Raw genomic sequence first — 20,578 nt, 5'->3', positions numbered from 1 at the left:
GCAGAAGCGGTGGCAGCAGCCGCAGCCGCAGCCGCAGCCGCAAATGCTCTGCCATTTATGGAGCGCTTCCTCCATGCCGGGCGCTTCGGCCCTTCGCGTAATCATCTCGGTTAATTCTCCCCACAACCCTGCGACCTGGGTCTCGAGCCCATTTTGCAGACGGGGAAACTGAGGTGGGAGGCTGCGGGCGCTCCGGGCTGCCCCGGGCGGGAGGCCGGTGGCACTCAAGGAGTTAACGCGACAGCGCGGTGGCTCCGTGCGAGCAGCGAGCAGCGGAGCGCCGGGCTGGGGCGCGCGGCTGGCGGCGGCGCGGGGTCCCGGGAGCCGGGGAGCCGAGCGCGGAGGAGCCCGCGAGCCGCAGGCCGGCGGCCGGAGGGAGCCCCGAGGCCAGGCGCGCGGGCGTCCCCGGGCGGGTCCCGAGCGGGGCCTCGGCGGCGCGGGGCACCCGCAGTGCCACCCGCCCAGGCTCGGGCTCGCGGATCGCGGCTCCGCTCCCTCCGCTGCCGCCCGCCTCCCCGGCTCCTGACCGCCGGCCACCGCCGTCGCCGCGGCTGCCATCCGGGGCGCGCGTCTCCCACCGGCGCGCGGGGGGCGCGGGGGGCGCCCCTTGCAGCAGAGCCCGAGCGACAGCCGCGGGGCCGAGGCTGGGCTCCCGGGAGGCAGCGACTGCGGCGGCTGGAGGCTGGGAAGGCGCCCCCGAGGCGCGCAGAGACCCCGGCGCCGGCCGAGCTCCGCGGGCAGAGTTTGCAAGTGGCGGCGACTCCCCAGGTAAGGACCGCGGCCCTGGACCTGCTCCGAGCCTCCCGGAGGCAGCGCAGCTGCGTGGGAAGGAGGCCACCGCGGCTGGGCTTCCAGGGCTGGCCGCCTCCCCGCGCCCACCGCTGGGTCCGAAAGGAACACACAGCGGTGACAGCCCAGCTCTGGGTGAATGACAAACTTTCCTCAGGTGGAGGATGGGATCGGGTGGCTCCTTCAGGAGGTCCCTTCCCTGGTCATCCTTCTGGTCCCCAAAAGCTGCACTCAGGGCTGCTGGAGTGGGGCTGGGCCGGGAGACGGCAGGGTCATTGCTGATGGGGTTTGTGAACCCCCGCCTTGGGCAGCTCCGAGTCCCCCGGGAAGGGACCTGGAAGGGACCGAGTTGTATTTAGGAGTTGACTCTCTGAGGTGCTGGGTGGGGAGGGGACGCTGGGGAATGAGAGTCCCTTCATCAGGAACCAGCAGCCGGGCCACCTGGCAGTGGGTTTTGTGCATAGTGTTTGCAGACTTGCTTCTGTGCATTCTGAGGTGTGGATGGAGAGAGAGAGAGAGAGAGAGAGAGGAGAGACTGGAGCCTGGGGGTGGGGAGAAGGGCCCATTCCGTTAGCCCGCCCCTATCCGAGTCCCCAGCAGCCCAAGTGTCAAGGCTAGAGCCTACACACCTCCCTGGCAAAGCCACCGGGAGGGCTGGAGGTGACCACCCCGGCCCCACAGCTCCAAAAGGGCTTCTCTTTAGGTGATAAGGGGGGAGGCAGGGAGATTCCGGGGCTGCTCAATGGGCCATTCAGGCTGCAGCCTGGGGAGGTGCAACTTTGTAGCAAAGGTTCTGGAAGAGCCCAGGGGACAGGGGCTCCTGGCACACCCAGCCCCAGCTCTGGTGGGGGGACAAACCCCCCCCCCCAGCCCAGCTCCAGGCCCCTGGACACACAGCTGAGCCCTGCCTATAGCTAGAGTTTGGCCAGATTATTTTTTCTCCCCGTGAAGAGCATGCTCCAAAGAGGCCACCTAGACCCCAAGGATCCTTTGGGAGCTGTCCCTGTGGCCACAGCCCCCTAGAGGACATTGCTTTCCTTGCTGGGTCCCAGCCTGAGGCTGAGGTCATCTTGGTATTCTGGTCTGTAGCTGATGCACCTGTGAGACACGGATTGGGCACTCTGGTGGTCCAAACCCCAAGTCAGAGATATTCCCTGTCCCTGTCAATTCTTGGGACACAGTGGGATTCCGAGAAACTCCTGCCCTTATTGGGATTCTGACCTGGGGACAGGATAGAAGCCTTTTCCCCTGGCTACCAAAACCCAGGAATCCCTCTGGGGCATCAGAGGCCTGGGCTTGGTACATTGGGAAAAGCCCCAGCTCTGGATCAGGTGGTTAATTTGCTGTGTAACTTTGGGAAACTCACTAGACCTCTCTGGTCTGTAGCCGCTGCTGCTGGGTTTCATGTATCTTCAGAGGTCCCCATCCAGATACTCTATGGCCCCCAGCAATGTCACAGATGAGATTTTCAGAATCCAGGAGTTGATGGGACTTGGTGTTTAAGAGACCATGGACAGATCACACCCAAGTTTGACAGACGCTCCCCTCTCCAAGCGTCAGCCTCCCCACTGTAAGATGGCGAGTTCATGGTCCTGCTTTGGAAGGGTGCCAGGAGCACCCCAGACAGTGTGTGCATCAGAGCTGCTGGCCCCGGTCTTGACGTTGCTAGCAACCCCACCATGTGGTCTGGGGCATTGCGCATGGGCCTCTGGGTGCTGTGTCCCCAGGGAGGGTGACTGTGTCCCACCCAAGCACCAGGTGATGCTCAGTTGGGGGCAGGGTCCTGGCTCTCCAGTCACCTGATACCTGCAGTCCCCGCCCCCTCCCTGGGCCAGCTGCTCCTGGTGGGGAGCCCGGGCGCCAGGAGGGCCCTGTGCACCCAGCTGCTGGTCGTCATGACGACAGGAAATGGAGGTAAGCGTCTCCATGGCTTCAGCTTGGCAGCTGTCTAGGGACCCCGAGCAGAGAAGTTCAGTCTGGTCCGGCATCCCAACCACGGAGGGCTGCTCCACGTGGGCTGGCGAGGCTGCTGTCCCCGCAGGAGTATCCCCGGGTGGAGTAGCGCTTTCTAGCCTGGTGATGGGGCCGGTGGGGAGATGCCCAGAGGGTCAGGGATGGGGTGTGCTGACCAGTCTTGCTTCTTTCTGGCTGGTCCTGAGCTTGGGGGCAGCCTGGGCTCCTGGGGAAACCCTGGCGGGGAGGACAGACCCCACTCTGCCTGGTGGGGCTGCCATGGGGAGAGGGGTGCCCTGGGAACCCGCGGGAGCGGCCCCTCTGCGCGGCCTCCGTCTGTGCCCCGGCTCAGGGCTGAGGCAATGGGCAGTGTGCTCTCCTGGGGGAGCAGGGTGTGTGTGCGTGTGCACGTGCATGTGAAGGCGTGCAGACGCGTGTGCTCTCAGGAGGATCGTGTGCTCATGCTCTCGGGAGGGTGACTCTGGGAGCGCTGAAGTGTGTGTGCACGGGTGTGAGGAGCGTCGATCCAAGTGTGTGCCAAGTGTCTGCCGGATGCACACGTGTGGGTTCAAGCATGTGCGAGTGTGCTAGAGAACGAACACCGGCGGGAGTGGGCGCAACTCTGTGTGCACACTTGTGAGGGGTCAGGTGTTGTAACTGCATTTTGTGTGTGTGTGTGTGTGTGAGTGAGCAAGCAGGCACGCACCCACAGAGGTGCACCCATGTGTGGGAAGCGTGTGTGGAAACACCTATGTTGGAGAAGCGGGGTGTGTCTGCTCTAACCCTGCACCCAGAGGGGGACATGCTGTCCCCATGTGAACAGGTGGGCGTGTGGGTGTTTGCAAGCCCCTGCATGAGTGTAAGTGTACACACGTGCAATTTGTGCTGTGCACTTCTGCACATATGCCTCTGTGTGTTCCCAGGTACCTTTGTGCGTATCTGTGTGTGCAGGTGAATGCGCGTGTGTGTGTGCGGTGTCCTGTGAGCGTCTCTAGGCGTGTGGGTGAGTTTCTGAGCACGTGCGCCTCAGAGCGTCAGAGTGTGATTGTGTCTCTGCGTGAGTGCGTGTGTGTGTGTTGCAGTGCACATGTTTGTGTTTCTCTTTGTGTACATATTCCTCAGTGCATGCCTGTGTGCAGCTTTGCACACTTGGTTGAAACTCTATGTGTGTGCTTAGGAGTGTTGCTGTCTGGGCGTGCTGGCTGCGGGGCACACAATGCCTGTCACGCCTCTGGGTGTGCGTGTGTGCGCTTCTGGGTGTTTGCTTGGCTGCGTGGCAGCGTGACTTTGGCACATCCCTTGTGTGCATCTGTGCGCTTCCAAGCATGCACATCTCTGAGGTGCGTCTGAGTGTCTGCGGGGCCCTAAGTGGCCGGGGGGGGGGGTGTCACCTGTGCGTTTTCAAACAGCCCCAGCCCTGAGCCCGCAGGGTCCTTTGCTGGGCCGGCCACCTTCCCAGTGCTGACTCGGAGATTGGTGCCAGCTCTGAGCCGTGTTGGCACTCGTGTGCTCATTTTCCCAAGCGCCTGCGCTCCCCGTGCTCCAGAGCCCTGGGTTGTCCCCGGGCCCTGCCTGTCTCTGCGCCCAGCCCCAGCCTCCTCACCTGCAGCCTCCACTGCCCCAGCCCCAGCCTCCTCACCCGCAGCCTCCACCTAGGACAGCTGCTGGACAGACTTGTGGATGTGCAAAGCTCAGGTAGATTCTAGGTCTGAAGTGGGGCGGCCGAGGCCCCGGAGCTGAGCTCCCACCAGCAGTCTCCTAATTAGGAGCAACTTGTTTTCCTTAAATAAACAAATCAAGCGAGGAAAGAAATTGCCTGAGATTAATGGCTCCCCGAGCAGGTCCAGATGTTGGGAGATGGAAATGGGGCTGGGCGTGCGAGAGGCTTTGGTCCCGGGGACTAAGGGACTAAAGTACTTGGTGCTCAGGATCCTTGGAGATCCCCGGGAGCCGATGAGGCAGGGGCCATGTTCAAGGTCAGGCCGTGGGTGGCTGCTGGCCCGGTTCCTCCCTCCCTCGTCGGTGTCTGGGTTGCGGGAACTCTCTCTGCTTCTCACTCCATGGGTGACATGTTTATGCTCTTGGTCCCTCACTTGGGTTCCACCCTGGGAGTAGCATTGCCACTCGATGAGGTAGATGTCACCATGTGCCCTGTCCCTAGGAAGTCCTGCCTTGCTTGCTCCCCATCCCGGCCGAAGCAGTGAGGTCAGCAATACGAGGTCCACATGACATGTGGGTGACTTTATATACAATGATCTATCACCCAGAGAAACGCGTGAGATGGTTTCTGCTAAGATCTGTGTGTCTCCGAGAGGCGAAGCCATTGAACCCGGTCACGCAGCCCAGAAGGGGTCTTCTGGGGATTTGCACACGGAGCACCTGTTGTTAGAGGCCACGGTTGGCCGTCACGTGATACCGCCTCCCCAGTGCCAGCAGGGGTGACGGACATCACTGATGTCATAGCACACAGTTGGCATTTTCCTCTGAGCCCATCTGGAGGTTGGGCTGAAAGAAACAAATCATGCCACGGAAGTGGGAAGTGTCTGTTTCAGTATGGGGAGCTTCGCCCGCCCACCCATCCTCCCACCCGCCATGATCCATCCATTCAATCCACCCACCCACCCATCTCTCCACCAATCCACCCACCCATCCATCCACCCATCCATCTACCCTTCCATCCATCCATCAATCCACCATCTGTCTATCCACCCATCCATTCATCCACCTACCCACCCATCTATCCACCCATCCATCCACCAATCCATCATTTGTCTACCCACCCATCCATCTACCCACCAATCCACCCACCCACCCATCCACCCTTCCATCCATCCATCCATCCATCCACCCACCCATCTATCCACTCACCAATTCATCCACCTGTCCACCCATCCACCCATTCACCCACCCATCCATCCATCCATCTATCCACAAATCCATCTATCCATCTACCCTTCCATCCATCTATCCGTCCATCCACCAATCCACCGTCTGTCTACCCACCCATCCATTCATCCATCTACCCACCCATCTACCCACCCACCCATCTGTCCATCCATCCATCCGTCCATCCATCTGCTCACATTCACTCAGCATCGTATGGGCTGACATCAGTGTTTCCTCAGAATCTTCTAAGTGACCTCTTCTGTGCTGGGCACTGACCATTCCGGGATGAGACGCCCGGCTCCGTCTTGCCGAGCGTGTGGTCTGGAGAGGGAACAGGAGAGTCTGAGCTCGGGAGGTGCCTGAGACAGGCCCCGTCCCCTCCCTGGGTGGTGGACGTTGGCCAAGTCCTTTGCCCAGTGCCCGGCCTGTCAGACTACAAAACCTGCAGCCCCTCCTCCTCCTCCCCTTCCTCCTGCTCCCTATTAGGGAGGAGACCGTCCCCTCTCAGGAGCTTGTGTCCAGCGTGGTGTGGGACAGGGAATCGCTGGCCTCGGTGACAGTCCCGGGAAACAGTGCAGCCCTATCTAGTAGGCAGGGCAAAGGGCAAGAAATGGGGCCTGTGTAAGACAGGTCCGACCCCTGGCCAAAGTGCCCAGTAAGTCAGTGACATCTAATACCCGGCAGAGGACGGCGTTCCTGGGGACGTTCAGGAAAGGCGGGTTCTCTGTGTTAGAGAAATCCAGCTTCAGATGGCAGCCGCTGCCCAGGACGGGTGGCTCACTCTGGCCCCAGTATCCTCCTCGGGACATTGGGGATGGAGACATTGGGCCACAGCTGAGGTAAAAGCTCCTTCTTGTGTGTGCGTGGCAGAAGGAACAGCACTGCGCCGTCCTGCTGTGACACCGGCTTCGGTCCTCTGTGTCTCCTGTGGAGCTGGGCACACGCAGAAAGCAGGAGAGGACCCTCTGGGAAGTGAGGTCCCCATACTGGATGTTGGGCACCCACCACAACCCAGCAGCACCCCCAGGACAGAGTGCTGGGATGAAGTGCCACCTGCAGAGATGCCACCTCCTCCCTGTGGGCACTCATGTCCATACAGGGGCCACCTGGTTAGCTCTGGTCCCCTGCAGGAGTGGAGGCTAAGAGCCTATCTTGGGGACCGAATGGGCTCATTTTCTCAGTTTTGAAGGGCTGTGTACTCTCAGCAGAGAGCAAGGGCAGGAAAGGTGCCCGGCCGCGCCATGGGGCAGTTCTGGGGCATCCCACAGGGTCCTGTCCTGGCTTTCCACCTCCTGAGGGGGCGGGGCTGTGACGGTCGGCTCTGCGCCTCGGCTTCCTCCTGTGGAAAAGGCTGTGTGACAAATGGCCCAAGTGGACAGGGCCAGGGACATCCTGCAGCTGCTCGGGCCCCTGTCTCTAGGTCTGGACTTGAGCAGGGCAGTGGCGGCCCCGGGGACAGCTGGTGAGCCCTGCAGCCCCCTGGGCATTGTGAAGGTAGGGTTGGTGGGACATCCTGCAGAGCTGGTGACAGAGTTTGGACCCCAACCTGGGTCTTCTATATCCTGGCCCACCCCAAGGCCCTGAACCAGTCCCGGCTTCCACACAGCCCTGCTGGCCGGGGCTGACCGTGAGGAAGGGACTGGGAGCCAGCACCGAGCAGAGGTGAGCAGCGTCCTGAAGATCACAGGGGCCATGAGCACAGTCCCCCAGGGCCACCAAGGGCTCCGCCAGGGTCCTCTCCATCCAGCAGCCTTCCTCCATCTGGCCTGACAGTGCTCAGGGCTCCCCCTGTCCGTGCCCCTTCCTCGTGGCCTCCCCTCCCCATGGTGACTGTCCCAGGTCACCCAGGTACGATGAGCCACCTGTCACCTGCTGGGCCCTGGGGGACAGAGGTGCTTCCTGTGAACGGGGCTCTAGTGGTGGCTTCCCTCCGTCACTCATCGAGGAAGGGTCCCGTTATCCCCGTGCTCCCTTCAGAGAGCCCAGCTGTGCCCCAGCCGAGCTGGGTCCCCGGGGCCAAAGCGCCAAACGCGACGCTCACGCATGCGCACAGTGCGACCTGCATGCATGGTATGGTCCCTGACGCCCTGGTCCTCTCCACACAGAATGGGACAGGTGTAATAGGTTACGGTGGGATGCGCGTGTCGTGATGCGCACACGCCGCTGGGTACAGTAGGACATATTCTATATATAAGTGCATGTACATATTCCAGTATGTGCTCATCTAAAGGGCCGAGATCCTAATTAGAAAGGAAGGGGACGGGCACCCGCCACAATGTCCCTGACCCTTGGCGTCCCGCCAAGTGAATCCAACCAGACACACAAGGTCACCGTGGACGACCCCACTCGGGTGAGGCGCCCAGAGTGGTCAAGTTCACAGAGACAGAAGGTAGAAGGGTGGGCGCCAGCAGGGACCGCGGGGTGGGAGCTGTGGTCTGGGGTCCCACAGGACGCGTCTCCGTTTGGGAGGAGCAGCTCTGGCGAGGAGGTGGTGACGGCCGCACAGTGTGGGAACGTGGAGAGCCACTCGACTGTGCACTTAAGGGTGGCCAAGGTCGAGAATCTTAGGTGCATTTTACCAGAAGCAAAATAAATCAGCGAAGCCAAGATGCAGGAGGCGGAGCTGGGCCTGGACCCAGGGGAGCCAGGGGGACACTGGAGGAGTCCTGCCCCACTCAGCACCACGTGCTCCTAAAGGCGGAGTAATCTGAGACCCTAGGGAGAGTGGGCGGGGCCTCAGGCTCAGCAAGGCCCAGGGTGGTATGAGGCCTCTTCCCCGTGCTGCCCACCCACAAAGGCTGGGAGTCCACATCTCAGAGCCTTTCAAAGGCAGGGGTCCCCGAGAAGGGGGAAATGAGCTGGGAACTAAAGGATTTGTGGGTGAAGAAGGATGTGAAGAGTTATGCCCTAAATGAAACAGCACATGCAAAGGCCCTGGGGTTAGTAGGAGAGTGCCAGCCCACCCTCAGGCCAGGTCAGGGCCTGTTGAAACCCATCAGGGAGCAGGGAGCCCTGGGGAGCTCAGCCTTCCCTGGGAGAGGCAGCTCCGGGAGAGAGCCCACAGATGAGTTTTTTGATTTGTCATCAGTTGCTAAAATGCCCTGTCTTGCCTCCACTGTTACCTGACAGCCTGTGGTTGTTTCGACTTTTATTGGAGAATTTTTTTTTTTTTTATTAAAGGAGTTATGTTAAAAAACAAAAATCCCAGCTGTGTTTTGATAAGCTAGAATTTAAAATGGCATTGGGGAGATGCCACCACCTAGGGCTCGGGTTTTCTCCTGATGGCGTGGGAGCTGATTTAAATAATAATGACACCTTTCATTCCCCCCTGCTCCCTTCCCCCCACCCTGACCGCCCCAGAACACCACAGGGCGGGGACCATCTGCTTCGAGACCCCCCCCCCCTCAGCTCCTGGCAGCGAAGGAACTGAGGCCCAGATGTCTAACCCAACAGATGGGGCCGGGGGCAGCTGGGGGGTGAAGCTGGGGGCTGGGGGAGGGCAGGTCCTGCTCAATGCAAACCATCAACTCACTATCCTGTGGCCATGGCTCCTTTTACAGCAGCCCCCTTAGCCTCCAAGTCCTCGTGCACCGTGGCAATGATGGCAATCTTCTCCTTTATCGGGATTCTTTCGGATATAAGTGACAGAAGCCCAGCTTCCAGATCAGGAAAGGGGATGTATTGGCTTAGGGTCCAGCTTCAGGCTTGGCTGGATCCAGGAGCTTGACAATGCCATAGGTCTCTCCTCTTTCTTCCTCCCTCTCTCTCTCTTTCTCCCCCCCCCCTCTTCCTTCCCTCTCTCTCCGGGTGTCACCTTGGACCAGGCTGAGGAAGCCACACTCCAAAAAGGCACAGGACGGCTCATTCTAGTTCCCAAAAGCTCAAAAGGTGGGGGCCTCAGAGAGGACCCAGGAAGGACCCCGAGAGCCAGGAGGGGACGCTGCAGGTGGGGGAGGGGCGGGTCTTGACTGGAGGGACCCCATGGCCAGGACGTGGGTCTGCCTCGGGCAGATCCTGCTTTGTTTTTCTGTTGTCCTGTGTATGTGGGTCATGGTTCTCGCTAGGAAAATGTCACCGTGTCCCCAGGTGATCACCTCTGGGGACCCCATCTGGACCATCCGTGCTGCTGCCTTGTGACAGAGACACATCCTCTGCTGTCCTGTGGGCTGACGGCCACACAGCCCACTGTGCCCTGTCCCCTTCCTTGAGAAGCCCCCGGTGGCCGCAGTGGCTGTGTGATCAGAACCCTGAGCTGCTCTGTTTGGGCCCCGAGGACACCAGTAGCTCCGTTGTGTAGACTGTGATAAGGCTGGGGACAGATGGCCCCAGAGAGACCCCAAGACACAGGAAAAGAAAGAAAGATTCAGAACCCGGGAGGCAGCAGGCTTGGCTGGATCCAGGCCCTGGATCTGCAGGCACCGAGGACAGCCGGGGGTCAGCTGTCCTGGCGGAGGGTCAGGTGATGGGCCGGGTCAGGCTGGAGTGAGGACATGGCCCCAAAGCCCAGGAGGGCAGGTCCAGAGCAGCAGGCAGGGCCCCTGGGCTGGTTGTCCTCCAGGGTCTCTGGGTGGACGGGGGGCAGGTCTGGGCTGTACCCTTGAACCTGGCCGGGCCGCAGAGCTTAACCTTGAAGCTCGGGTGGGGCTCGGTTCCCTGGGGTCCCTGAAGCTCTGTCCAGCCGAGGGCTTTGGATCAGGAACCCACTGGGGACACCCTTCTCCGCCCTCCTCCTCCGTCCCAGAGAAACCTTTCTCCACCTGTGCGTCCTTGGGACCGAGGTGACCTGAGCGCCTCCTGGCGAGGCTCTGCCCAACCCTGGGGGTCCCTAGAGCCACCAGCCAGTGTGGGCCTGGCGGCCTCGGCCCCTCGCCACTGGGACACGCATCCGCCCTGAGGACCCCGGAGGGTGGGCCAGACCCCACTCGGGGAGGCCCCAGGTGGGAACGGCTGGTCCAGACGGAGGTCCCCGGTGGTCACCACGGAAGCCTTGGCGACTGCTCCGGGCCTTGCTGGTGGTAATTGACAAATAGGGCCACCCTGACTCCTGGTGATCATGGCCGTAGGCTGCTTTGTCTTTTCTGGGGTTCAAATTCCTCTCTCCCATGACAGAGAGTCAGACTTGAGTGACCCAGGGGAAGAGCGCTAATCCAGCTCCACCCTGGTCTTTGAAAACCAGATTCAGAGTCTGTGGAGCACTTTTTTCTTTGGACTGGGCTGGGAATTCCACTTGGGGCCTCACACAGGCTAGGTGACCGCTCTACCTCTGAGCCATGTCCCCAGCCCTGTTTATTTTATTTTTTTATTCTGAGATAGGACCTCACAAAGTTGTCCAGCCTCACCTCAGACTTGCAATCCTCAGCCTCCCCGGTTACTTGGATTACAGGTGTGCTTCCCTGTCCCCAAACTATTGGGCTGTGACTATACGCCAGGCCCTGTGTTTCATGTAGATGGATCGTGTCATCAAAGCCTCTAACAGTGTCTTGAGGGGATTATTAGCCTGTGTTTACAAATGGGATCTCTGAGGATCAGAGAGGTGGAGTGAGTTGCCCTCAGTCACACAGCCAGGAGCGGGGAATGGGGGGTCTGAGGCTGACTTCCAGGTGAGGCTCATGGGGCACAACTGACTTCCAGGTCATGGGGCACAACTGGCCTTCCACCCGCTCCGTGGGCCTGAGTGCCTCCTGCAGGCTGACACCACCCAGGCCCAGGGCTGCACCTCCCACCCGCCAGACTGGAGGCCCACACTGTCACCTTTGAGACCACCCTGTGTCACCTCCTAGGAGCTCCCTCTGACCAGGTCTCCCTGATGGCCTGTGGTCAAGCTCTGACCTGCCATCTGCTGCAGGTGTCCCACCCCGTGCCCTGTGGGCATGCAGGGCTGGCTGGGTCCCTGCCGGGATGGGGGTGGCCGGTCCCCCGGAGGCCGAGGAGCCGCCTCCCCGTCTCTACCCACCAGATGCTAGCGAGACCTCTTCCCTCGATTGGCACCACAAAAATGTCCTTAGATGTTGACAAACGTCCCCCTGGGACATCAGAACCACTGGTGTGGGCCAGCCCTTACACCCTCTCCAGGGATGGGCGGATGGCCACCTCTCCGGGCCTCAGGGCCTCTGTCAGCTGGAGAGGGAGGAGGACGGTCCTGGGGTGGGACAGCCCCCTCCTGGCCATGGGGACGTGTGGGTGACTCTCACAATGAGGGCATTTAGCAGGTCTCTCTTCCCCCGGGACATCCAGGGAAACTGGAAGAGAAAGATCAGAGATAAACCCAGCAAAAGCCCCTGCTGGGGGTGGGGCGCCACCTGGGCGCAGGAGCCCCAGACGGCTCTGATGTCACAGATAGGTTAGAAAGTGCCCCTGCCCGGCTCGGTTTCCCTGTTGGTAGGCTGATAGGGGACGGTGGCCAAGCAAGGACAAAACTAGAGCCCCATTGACCCCAAGGCGGGCCTCCAATCGGAGCAGGGCGGGGTCGCAGCCAGGAGAACAAGGGCTCTCTGTGCACCCGGGCAGGGGAACTGGGCGCCGGCTCCCGTGGGCTCCAGGCAGGCGCTGGACACAATCAGAAGTCCATGATGTGGCCAGAGAAATATGGGGTTGGGCAGACGCCGGTGCTGTGGCTTTGAGCCCTGCACAAAGCGTTTTTATGATCGGCCACCACTGGGACCCTGATCAGTTCCAGGTCTTGGTGCCAGAAAATTAGCCAGGCCCATCCCAGAAGCCCGAGGGGGGGGGGGGGCTGGGGTTTGCCTCCCTTGGAGACTCAAGAGAGCCCCTGGGAGGGGCTGCAAACTCGAATGCCTTTGGGGACCGGGCAGGTGACACAGGCAGGCTTGTGCAGACGGGACCCCACACCACCTCCCCAGGGCCAGAGGAGCCGTGAGTTGGTGTTTACAAACTCCCAGTCGCTGAGTGTTCGCCATGAATTCAAGTTCAACAATATGATAAGACCTGTCCCTGGCTCTCGGCAGCCCAAGGCCCACGAGCCCACTCAACCCGGCACCCCCTGGCCAAGGGCTCTGGGCAGACTTGGCCTCCCTTCCTGGCTCTTGACGGTGGGCCGGTGGCTTAATCTGTCCTTGGCATGTCTGCACCAAGTGCGGCATCTGTCAGGATCCTGGCTCACTCCAACTGTGGGGAAATCGCAAGGGATGGTACCGCACCCCACAGTTAGCAAGGTTGGGTCCACGTTCCCACTCCCAGGCCCAGGCAAGGTTTGGTCCCTTGCCCAAACCTACCTGCCGAGTCTCATGTTCTGGGAACTGGGATGTGAACACACTTGGGGGACATTATTCTGCCCACCATGAAGAGGTTCTGCCCACCATGAAGCTTCCCAGAGGGAAATAATCTTCCCAGTGTGGCATTCAAGAGTCCCCAAATCCTCCAGGTGTGGTGGCACACGTGTGTAATCCCCGCGGCTCAGGAGGCTGAGGCAGGAGGATCGAGAGTTCAAAGCCAGCCTCAGCAATGGCGAGGCCCTAAGCAACTCAGTAAGACCCTGTCTCTAAATAAAATACCAAATAGGGCTGGGGATGTGGCTCGGTGGCCGAGTGCCTTCAAGAACTGCCTGGTGCTGTGTGGCTGTTTCTTTAAATGGATTCTAAATTGACTCAGCTTGGTCCCAAGGGATGACCCCTGTGAAATCGAGTTTCACTTACAATGTGTCTAACCGTCCCCACTAAAAATGACTGCACAACCCTTGACATGTTAAGGACAGCGTGTCTGCATGTCACCCAGAAGGACCTCGGGGATCACGGTGGCTCGCGCCTACCACACCGCAGAGAACTCTGAGCAGCTATGTGAGTCGTGACCGTGGGCAGGTGGCTTAATCTGTCCTTGGCATGTTTGCATCAAGTGTGGCATCTGAGAGCCACTCAGGGGAGGCAGAGTTTGCTTTGGCTCGTGGTGACAGAGGTCCCATATGCCGTGGGCCCACTCCATTGTTCAGGAACTCATGGCGGAGGGCAGGGTTGAAGAAATCTGGATGGCTAGTGTTGGCCAGGAGGCAGAGAGCGAGGAGAAAGGGGACACAGGACGATGCACCCCTCCAGGGCACCCAGTGACCCATGCCCTCCAGCCACGCCCAGAGTGAGCACCCAGCCGGACCATCCAGACAAAGAGGGACTGATTAGGTCCCGGCACCCACAGCCCCGTCATTCCACTTCTGGGTCCCCCTGCGGGTCCCCCTGTGGAGCACGGGCGCCCTCGGGGGCCCTTGGATCCAAACCTGGACAACCACCAGGGAAAAGCTCCCAGCCGACCGCGTGGGTGGTAAATAAGCCTCCATTCCAACCCCATCTCTGCACTGGGACTGTCATGAGCCCGCCATGTCACCTCGAGCATCCTGAGAGCAGTGAAGAGACCCGTGAACTGGTCCTGAGTCGGCTCCGTGATCTCAGCCAAGTCCCACTATCCTCCGGGGCCTCAGTTTCCTCATCTCTGTGATGGGGACAATTCCTGCTACAGGATTTGGCTCTCAGCCCACGAATGGGTGAGTGGTGAGGGACAAGGACCCAACTCAGGCAGGATCTGACAAGCTGGGATTCCCTCGGGCTGTGCTGGCTCCACCGCACCACAGAACGGGAATGATTCTGGTGTTTATCTGGCACCATATGCACACAGGAGGAGATGCACGCAGGAGGAGATGCACGCAGGAGGAGACTCTAGCCACACGCCAGTCCTACAATAAGGGCTTTGTGTGTTCTCTGGTTGTTGGATGGTGGAGTGATTGACAGCGTGATTTGCATACGGCACATGGTTTGCATGCTGGCTGCCTGGCACAGAGCGAGCCATAGATATTAACAATGAGCCAGGCGCTGTGGCGCACACCTGCAATCCCAGAGGCTTGGGAGGCTGAGGCAGGAGGATGGCGAATTCGAAGCCAGCCTCAGCAAAAGCGAGGCACTAATCAACTCAGTGAGACTCTGATTCTAAATAAAATACCAAATAGGGCTGGGGATGGGGCTCAGTAGTCGAGTGCCCCTGAGTTCAATCCCAGGTACCAAAATATATGTGTGTGTGTATTAACAATGATGAATACTGTTACCGTCAGCAGCCCACCTCCCTCACTGTCTGGGAAGACGTAGATAAACCGTGAAGATCCCCAGCTTCCCCCAGGCCGTTCAGGAGGTGCGGGGTCCCTGTGTGAGGTGGCACACCCCAATGGTGCCCTCACCCACACACCTCCTTCTGCACCAACAAGCCACTTGCTGCCGCCCAAATACGTGCCCAGGCAATATTTTGAACGTGTCTGGAGATGCGAACTCGATGCTCTCCAAAAGTGGAAATTTCACGTGCGCTGAAAATAGATTTTTTATTTGGCTTTGCCTCGTGCGATAGATGGCCAGATGGAACGAGAATGAGGACAGGCGCGTGGATTCCTCCCAAGGAGGAGAAGGAGCCAGGCAGGGCTGGGTCACCTCCAGGCCCTGCCACTTCATGGTGGGTGGTCACCAACCAGCTCCTGGTCTCCCTGAGCTCCTCCCTCCTCCCTACTATGGGTTACCCTCGGATTAACCAATCAGGTGAGCTGGTCATCCTCAGATTGGCCAATCAGGTGAGCTCAGCACCCAGGGCTACCCAGCCAATAACAGCTCCTGGAACGATACTCAGGGGGTGGCCTGCACCTAGTGGGGTCTTCATCGGGACTCACCTGGTGGGTGGATTTGGGGTGGTTTGGGGCGGAGCTGTTCCAGGAGACAGCTGACACCCAGCCCTGTCTATGTTAAGCTGCTGGTTTGACAGATGCTGAGTTCCGCCGGGGCGGACAGGTGTGGGTGGGGAGGAGCTGGAGATCTATTTAAGCCCCCAAATTCAGGTGTCCCAGAAACCTCAGCCTCCTTAAACCTCCTGAGGTCAAATTCAGCTTGGCATCTTGACTGAGCTGCAAGAAGCTGAGTCCCCGTCATCCCCAGGGCTCCCTTCTCCAGGACGGATGATGTCCCCCAGGACTTACCCGGGCCCCCTGCTCCCCAGAAAGCCCATCTTTCCTCCAAGTCTAGACGCTCGGCGACTTCTGCCCCGAGCGTGGAGCAGGGGCCACGGCAGCCCAGTGGGCCTCTCTGGCTCCGAGTGCACCCTGGGGCGCTCTGGGGATGGCTTGCAGCCTGGTGACCTCCCCGCCCTGGGGAAAGCAGGACTCCCCTCTAACCGCCCCCCATGCCCCCTGTTGGCTTTGGCCCCTGACTGCACTTTTTTGCCCTCCATTTGTTGTGACCGACTTCACTTGGGGAGGGGACAGGTTTCAGCTACAGGAAAATTGAGCAGAAAGCACTGAGGGCCCTCCCACCCCAGGGTCCCCAGCCTCCCCTCCTAGAGCATCTTCCCTGAGGCCGGGACCTTCCAAGCCCTTCTGAACCAATGTGGATGCAGATGGGTGTTGTTGGTGGCTCATCCTGGGGCTGGCTGTGTCGCACAGCCTGTGGGTGTTGACAGATGTCTGCTGACATGTCGCCACTGTACAGAATGAAGTCACTGCCCCTAAGGTCCTCTGTGCCTCCTGGGCCTCCCTCCGGGCCTCCACCCGCCAAGCCGATGTTTGCCCATCTCTCTTGCCTTGTCTACATTTTTAACCCTTCATTCTTTAGTTTCTAAGAGTGAAAAAGTGAATTATTCTATATCCAAGTCCAGACGTCGGCTGTCTCTTCCGAATGGGGGTTCCCTGGGCAAATCTGGGCTGGGGCCGAGTTCCAGGCGCTGGGGCACCAACTGTTTGTTCTTCACTAACCTCACTCCATCCAGCCTCCCTTGGCCCCTGAGGCCTTTGTGTTTGTGACCTTGGCCCAACCTCTAAAAAGACCAGTCAGGCTGGGCTTGGTGGTGCAGGCCTTTAATCCCAGGGAGGCTGAGGCAGGAGGATCTCAAAGCAGCCTCAGCAGCAGCAAGATGCTAAGCAACTCGGTGAGACCCTGTCTCTAAGTAAAATACAAAATAGGGCTGGGGGTGTGGCTTGCTGTTGAGCGCCCCCGGGTTCAATCTCTGATACCCCCCCAAGAAAGATTAGAATAGCCTTGGACTCCTGGGCTGGGGCTCTTTCCTGCCTGCAAATGTACTCCCAAGATGGTCCCCAGTCCCAAGCCACCTGCTTGAAATCAGGAGAAGAGGGACACAACATACAAGTCCTCTGGAGCTCCTGGGACGCTCATGGGGCCACTCCAACAGGCAGCCACCATGGGCCTCGTCACCCACATCCAGCCCTTGACAGATGTCCTCTGCATCCTGGGCCCGGCCTGGACCCTCTAGTTCCCCGAGGCTGCGGGCCCCCGCGTGGGTGACGCCAGAACCCGTGGATGGCCAGCCCAGCGCGGGGTCAATAATTCATGCTGACGCTGTGTTCACCCCGCTGACCCCCCTTCTGGAGCGAGCCAGAGAACTGGACACCCAGAGATTAAATTGCCCCAGGAGGGGCGCGGCAGGTGGCGGCTGAAGAGAGAGTGTTGGGGGTCAAGGCTGCAGAGTTTTACTCCAGGGAGAACCGGAGTCTCTAAGCAGTGACGTGCTGCTACCTGGCATCATGCTGAGTGCCTCCCTGTCCTTGCCCCCGCGTGGCTCTGACACTCCAGGCGAGGAATGGTCAAAACAGTCCCAGATGCAGAGCCCAATACCTGCCACCTCTGTGCTGTGTGATCTTGGATAGGTTGCTTTGTGTCTCTGAGCCTCTGGAAAATGGAAGTGGCAATAGTGCTTGTGTTCCCTGCAGAATAAACAGGAATGTCCACCTAGGTGACTTCTGTGTCTCTTCTCCCAGCCCTGGGTCCGTCTACCCAGGTCATCTCTCTCCCTCACCTGCCACACTATTCAATCCACAACTCTTTATTGAGCACTTGCTATGTGTCAGGTGCTAGAGATACAGTGGAGAGCGGGACACACCCCCATCCATCCCCCACCGCCCTGTCCATCCTTCCTGTGTGGACAGGTGTGCTGATCCAAGCCACCTCTGTCTTGTCTTTTGCCTCGATTCTGTAACGTCCTCCTCGGCGCAGCCAGACAACTTCCTGAGACACACGTCTGCGTGTGAGGGACATTCTGTGGCTCCCCAGTGCCCTAGAATAAAACCACAACTCCCCGGGCCCCAGCCATTGCAGCCTCTTGGCTGCTCTGAAGCTGAGCTGGCCTCTCTTGCCTCTGAAGGCTTGCTGACAGTGTCCTTTCCTCCAAAGAGTGTCCCCTTCTCCCCAGGGGTCACTCTGGACCCAGCCAGCCCTCCCTCACCCTCCCGCCTCCCCAGCCCAGCCCCATGATGACCAGCCTTCTGCATACCCAGCTCTGCTCTGAGCCCATGCGTTAGGTCACCTCCTTCCGAACTCCCAACTCCAGGTAGGGGTGAGTGCTGACACCCATTTTCCAGAGGAGACAACCAAGGCACAGAGAGGAAAGTGGCTAAGCTGGAGTCCCACACCCTACGCTGGCCGCTGGCCCCTGGATGCTGAGGCCCACGGAGGCAGGGAATCTATTTTTGCCATCCCTTCCTTCCCAGCACATAGAGCCTGGCTCCTAGTAAGTGCTCAACAAACCCACTGAAGGCTGCGTGCCCATGATGCTGAGTAAACGCACTAGTGACGGCCACAGCCAGCTCCCTCTGCTCAGGGTGGTCTGAATGGGAGGCCCGTTAGTCCTCCAGGACCAGGAGGGACTCTGTCTTCCTGCCCGAGGGGCCCTGGAGGCTGATGAAGCATTTCTCACTGGGGACGGCGCCGTGGGGGCCTTGTTCTGTGTCAACTATTTTCCAACCCAAACGACCCCTTGGCTGGAGACGGACTCCGAGGGTTTGGTGTGGTTGGGGGGTTTCTGGCTGAGGGCCCTGGGCCAAGAGAAAAGGCGTTTGTGTGACCAGGGCTCTGCCGGGGGCCTCGTGGTGACGTGAGCACCGAGGCTCACTCCTCACAGCCTCAGAGTTGATTTAGGAGTTTGGGGGGACCAGGGCGGGCTGCTTGGCCTCGGAGCCGGGCCTTGAGTGCCAGCCTCCCCAGGACCCAGGGTGGACACGCGCCTCCCCTGGGTTCTGCAGGAGGGCGGCTGGTTCTAACTCGTCCCAGAGCTAGGAATCCTGTCCCTGTCCTCTGTGGTCCTTCACCAAGTGACAGAGGACCTGGCCTGGCATGGGATGGCATTATGATGTGACATGGTGTCCTGTAGGCTACGGTGCAGGGACCGATCACACAATAATGCCGACGCTTCTCCGCGTACAGGGGGGTCACATCCTGCTGTGAACTGGAGCTTGACATTGAAGATATGAACGCCCGGCATGTCTGTGACCTTGGTGACGGGTCTCCCGCTCTGTGACCTCAGCAGGGCTGAGAAAACGCCGGTCCCCCTTGACCCAGCAGAGCTGAGGTAGGAGATGGCACCGTGCATTCGGAGGTGGCCTGGTTCGCTGGTGTCCCCACCTACCACAATCCGTGTGTGGAAAAGTCCTGACCCTCCGTGTCTCAGAACGTGGCCTTGTGTGGAAATAGGGTCCTTGTGATTGCCATTGGCTGGGTTCAGATGGGGTCAGAGAGGAGCCCAGGGAACCCTCCACCCAATGTGGCGGGGGTCCTTCTAGAAAGAGAAACGTGGACACACGCCGTGGAAGACGGTAGAAGAAGTGGGCAGACACAGGGCGCCTCTGCCAGCCAAGGAGCGCCAAAGCTTGCCGGCAGCCCCCCAGAAGCGAGGGGAGTGTCCCGGAGCCAACCCTGCCAGGACCTCCATCCCAGACCTGTGTGACAGCCTCCAGAGCTGTGTGACAATACAGTTCTGTGGCTCCGGCCCCTCGGCTTTGTTAGAAATCCTAACTCACACAGGCCAGGGCTCAGCCCAGAGCCTGGCACAAAGTGGCCATTGCAAGTGGCCATTCTTGTCCTTACAGTCACGACACTGTTCTGCCCTGTGACTCTTGGTCACTTGCGGTGGCTCAAGAGCTGGTCAGAACCAGATGTCCTCAAACAAGCTGGGCTGTGTGATGTGGGCCGGTTGTTGTCCCTCTCTGGGCCCTTGGCTCCCTGACCCATAAAATGGAAACTCCTCCTGGTCAAAAGAGCTCATGAAACTCCGCACCTGCAGAGTCCACCTCGGTTTTGTGGCACAGGGTCAGTCGGACCCTCATCTCAGCCAGAAGCATGGCCATCTTCCCCATTTTAGAGACGGGGACATCAAGGCTCACAGAAAAGGAAACCTAGGGCCAAGTGGCAGCGAGAGAATCAAACGCGAGTGTCCATGTCCAGCCCTACCCTTGGTCCCAGAGCTCTGTGGCGCAGAGGGCCGGGCCAGTGGCTGCAGGTTCTCTTCCAAGCCTGCTGGGGACAGTGGCCTCGGTCCTGTCCTTCCCTCCCCGGCTTCTCCCGGGAGGCACCCGGCTCAGAGTCCTGCCGCGTCTCCAGGGAGGAGTGGCCACCCCCGTTCAGAATCTTGGCTGGTGTGATGGCGGCAGGCGCCTTGGAGACCAGCCAGGGGACCTCCAGCTGTGCAGCCAGGGACGAAAGTGACATCTCTGGTCCCTGAGCTCACAAAGCTTCCTCCTCCCAAGGGGATCCGCTCGCCCTGCCTGTGTGGGGACGGAGTTCCGCTTGTGGGCAAAGGACTTTAAGACCCTCTTCCTCTCTGCATCTCAGGGTCCGCTTCCCCCGAGGGCCAAGGAGATGCCACCTTGGATGAGCACCGGGCACCCACCAGGAAAGCTGCTCCCAGCTCCCCGAAGGACGCACCCCGTCATTTCCTGGAGGGGGTCGTCTCCCGGGGACCCTCCCGGGAAGTTTGTGAAGGAGTCTGAAGTCACACAGGCCTAGGGAACCAAGCCACCCTAGCAGGTGGCTTCTTGCATTGAGATCGTTTGTCCCTTGAGCGTCACGAGGTCTCGGGCTACTTGCTGAGCCCCTCACCGTGTGCCCGAATCTGCTTGAGTAGCCTCACGGGTCCCTTGCAGCTCCTTCTGGCAGCCCCAAGGAAATGCAGTGACAGCCCACTGGTGTAGATGGGA

The 20,578-nt window shown here is 59.9% G+C and overlaps 1 protein-coding gene across 2 annotated transcripts in view; it reads left to right on the top strand.

Moving 5' to 3' along the window:
• The first annotated feature begins 689 nt into the window (after window positions 1–689).
• Wscd2 (WSC domain containing 2) overlaps window positions 690–20,578 on the top strand; it is an 80,770-nt gene continuing 60,881 nt past the window's right edge. Inside the window, exon 1 of one of the 2 annotated variants that reach the window (XM_058585557.1) lies at window positions 690–768. The gene's annotated coding sequence lies outside the window, so the exon portion shown is untranslated. Of the gene's footprint in view, window positions 769–18,612; window positions 18,955–20,578 lie in introns of those variants that run through there. The other variant, XM_046464319.2, reaches the window with a different exon arrangement.

This window comes from Marmota monax, unplaced genomic scaffold, assembly GCF_021218885.2.
Source record: "Marmota monax isolate L192 unplaced genomic scaffold, Marmota_monax_Labrador192_F-V1.1 WCK01_AAM20220418_F8-fsc00269, whole genome shotgun sequence".
NCBI classification, from domain to species: Eukaryota; Metazoa; Chordata; class Mammalia; order Rodentia; family Sciuridae; genus Marmota; species Marmota monax.
Note: the sequence above shows the minus strand (reverse complement) of the source record. Positions and strands in the feature narration are given on the sequence as shown.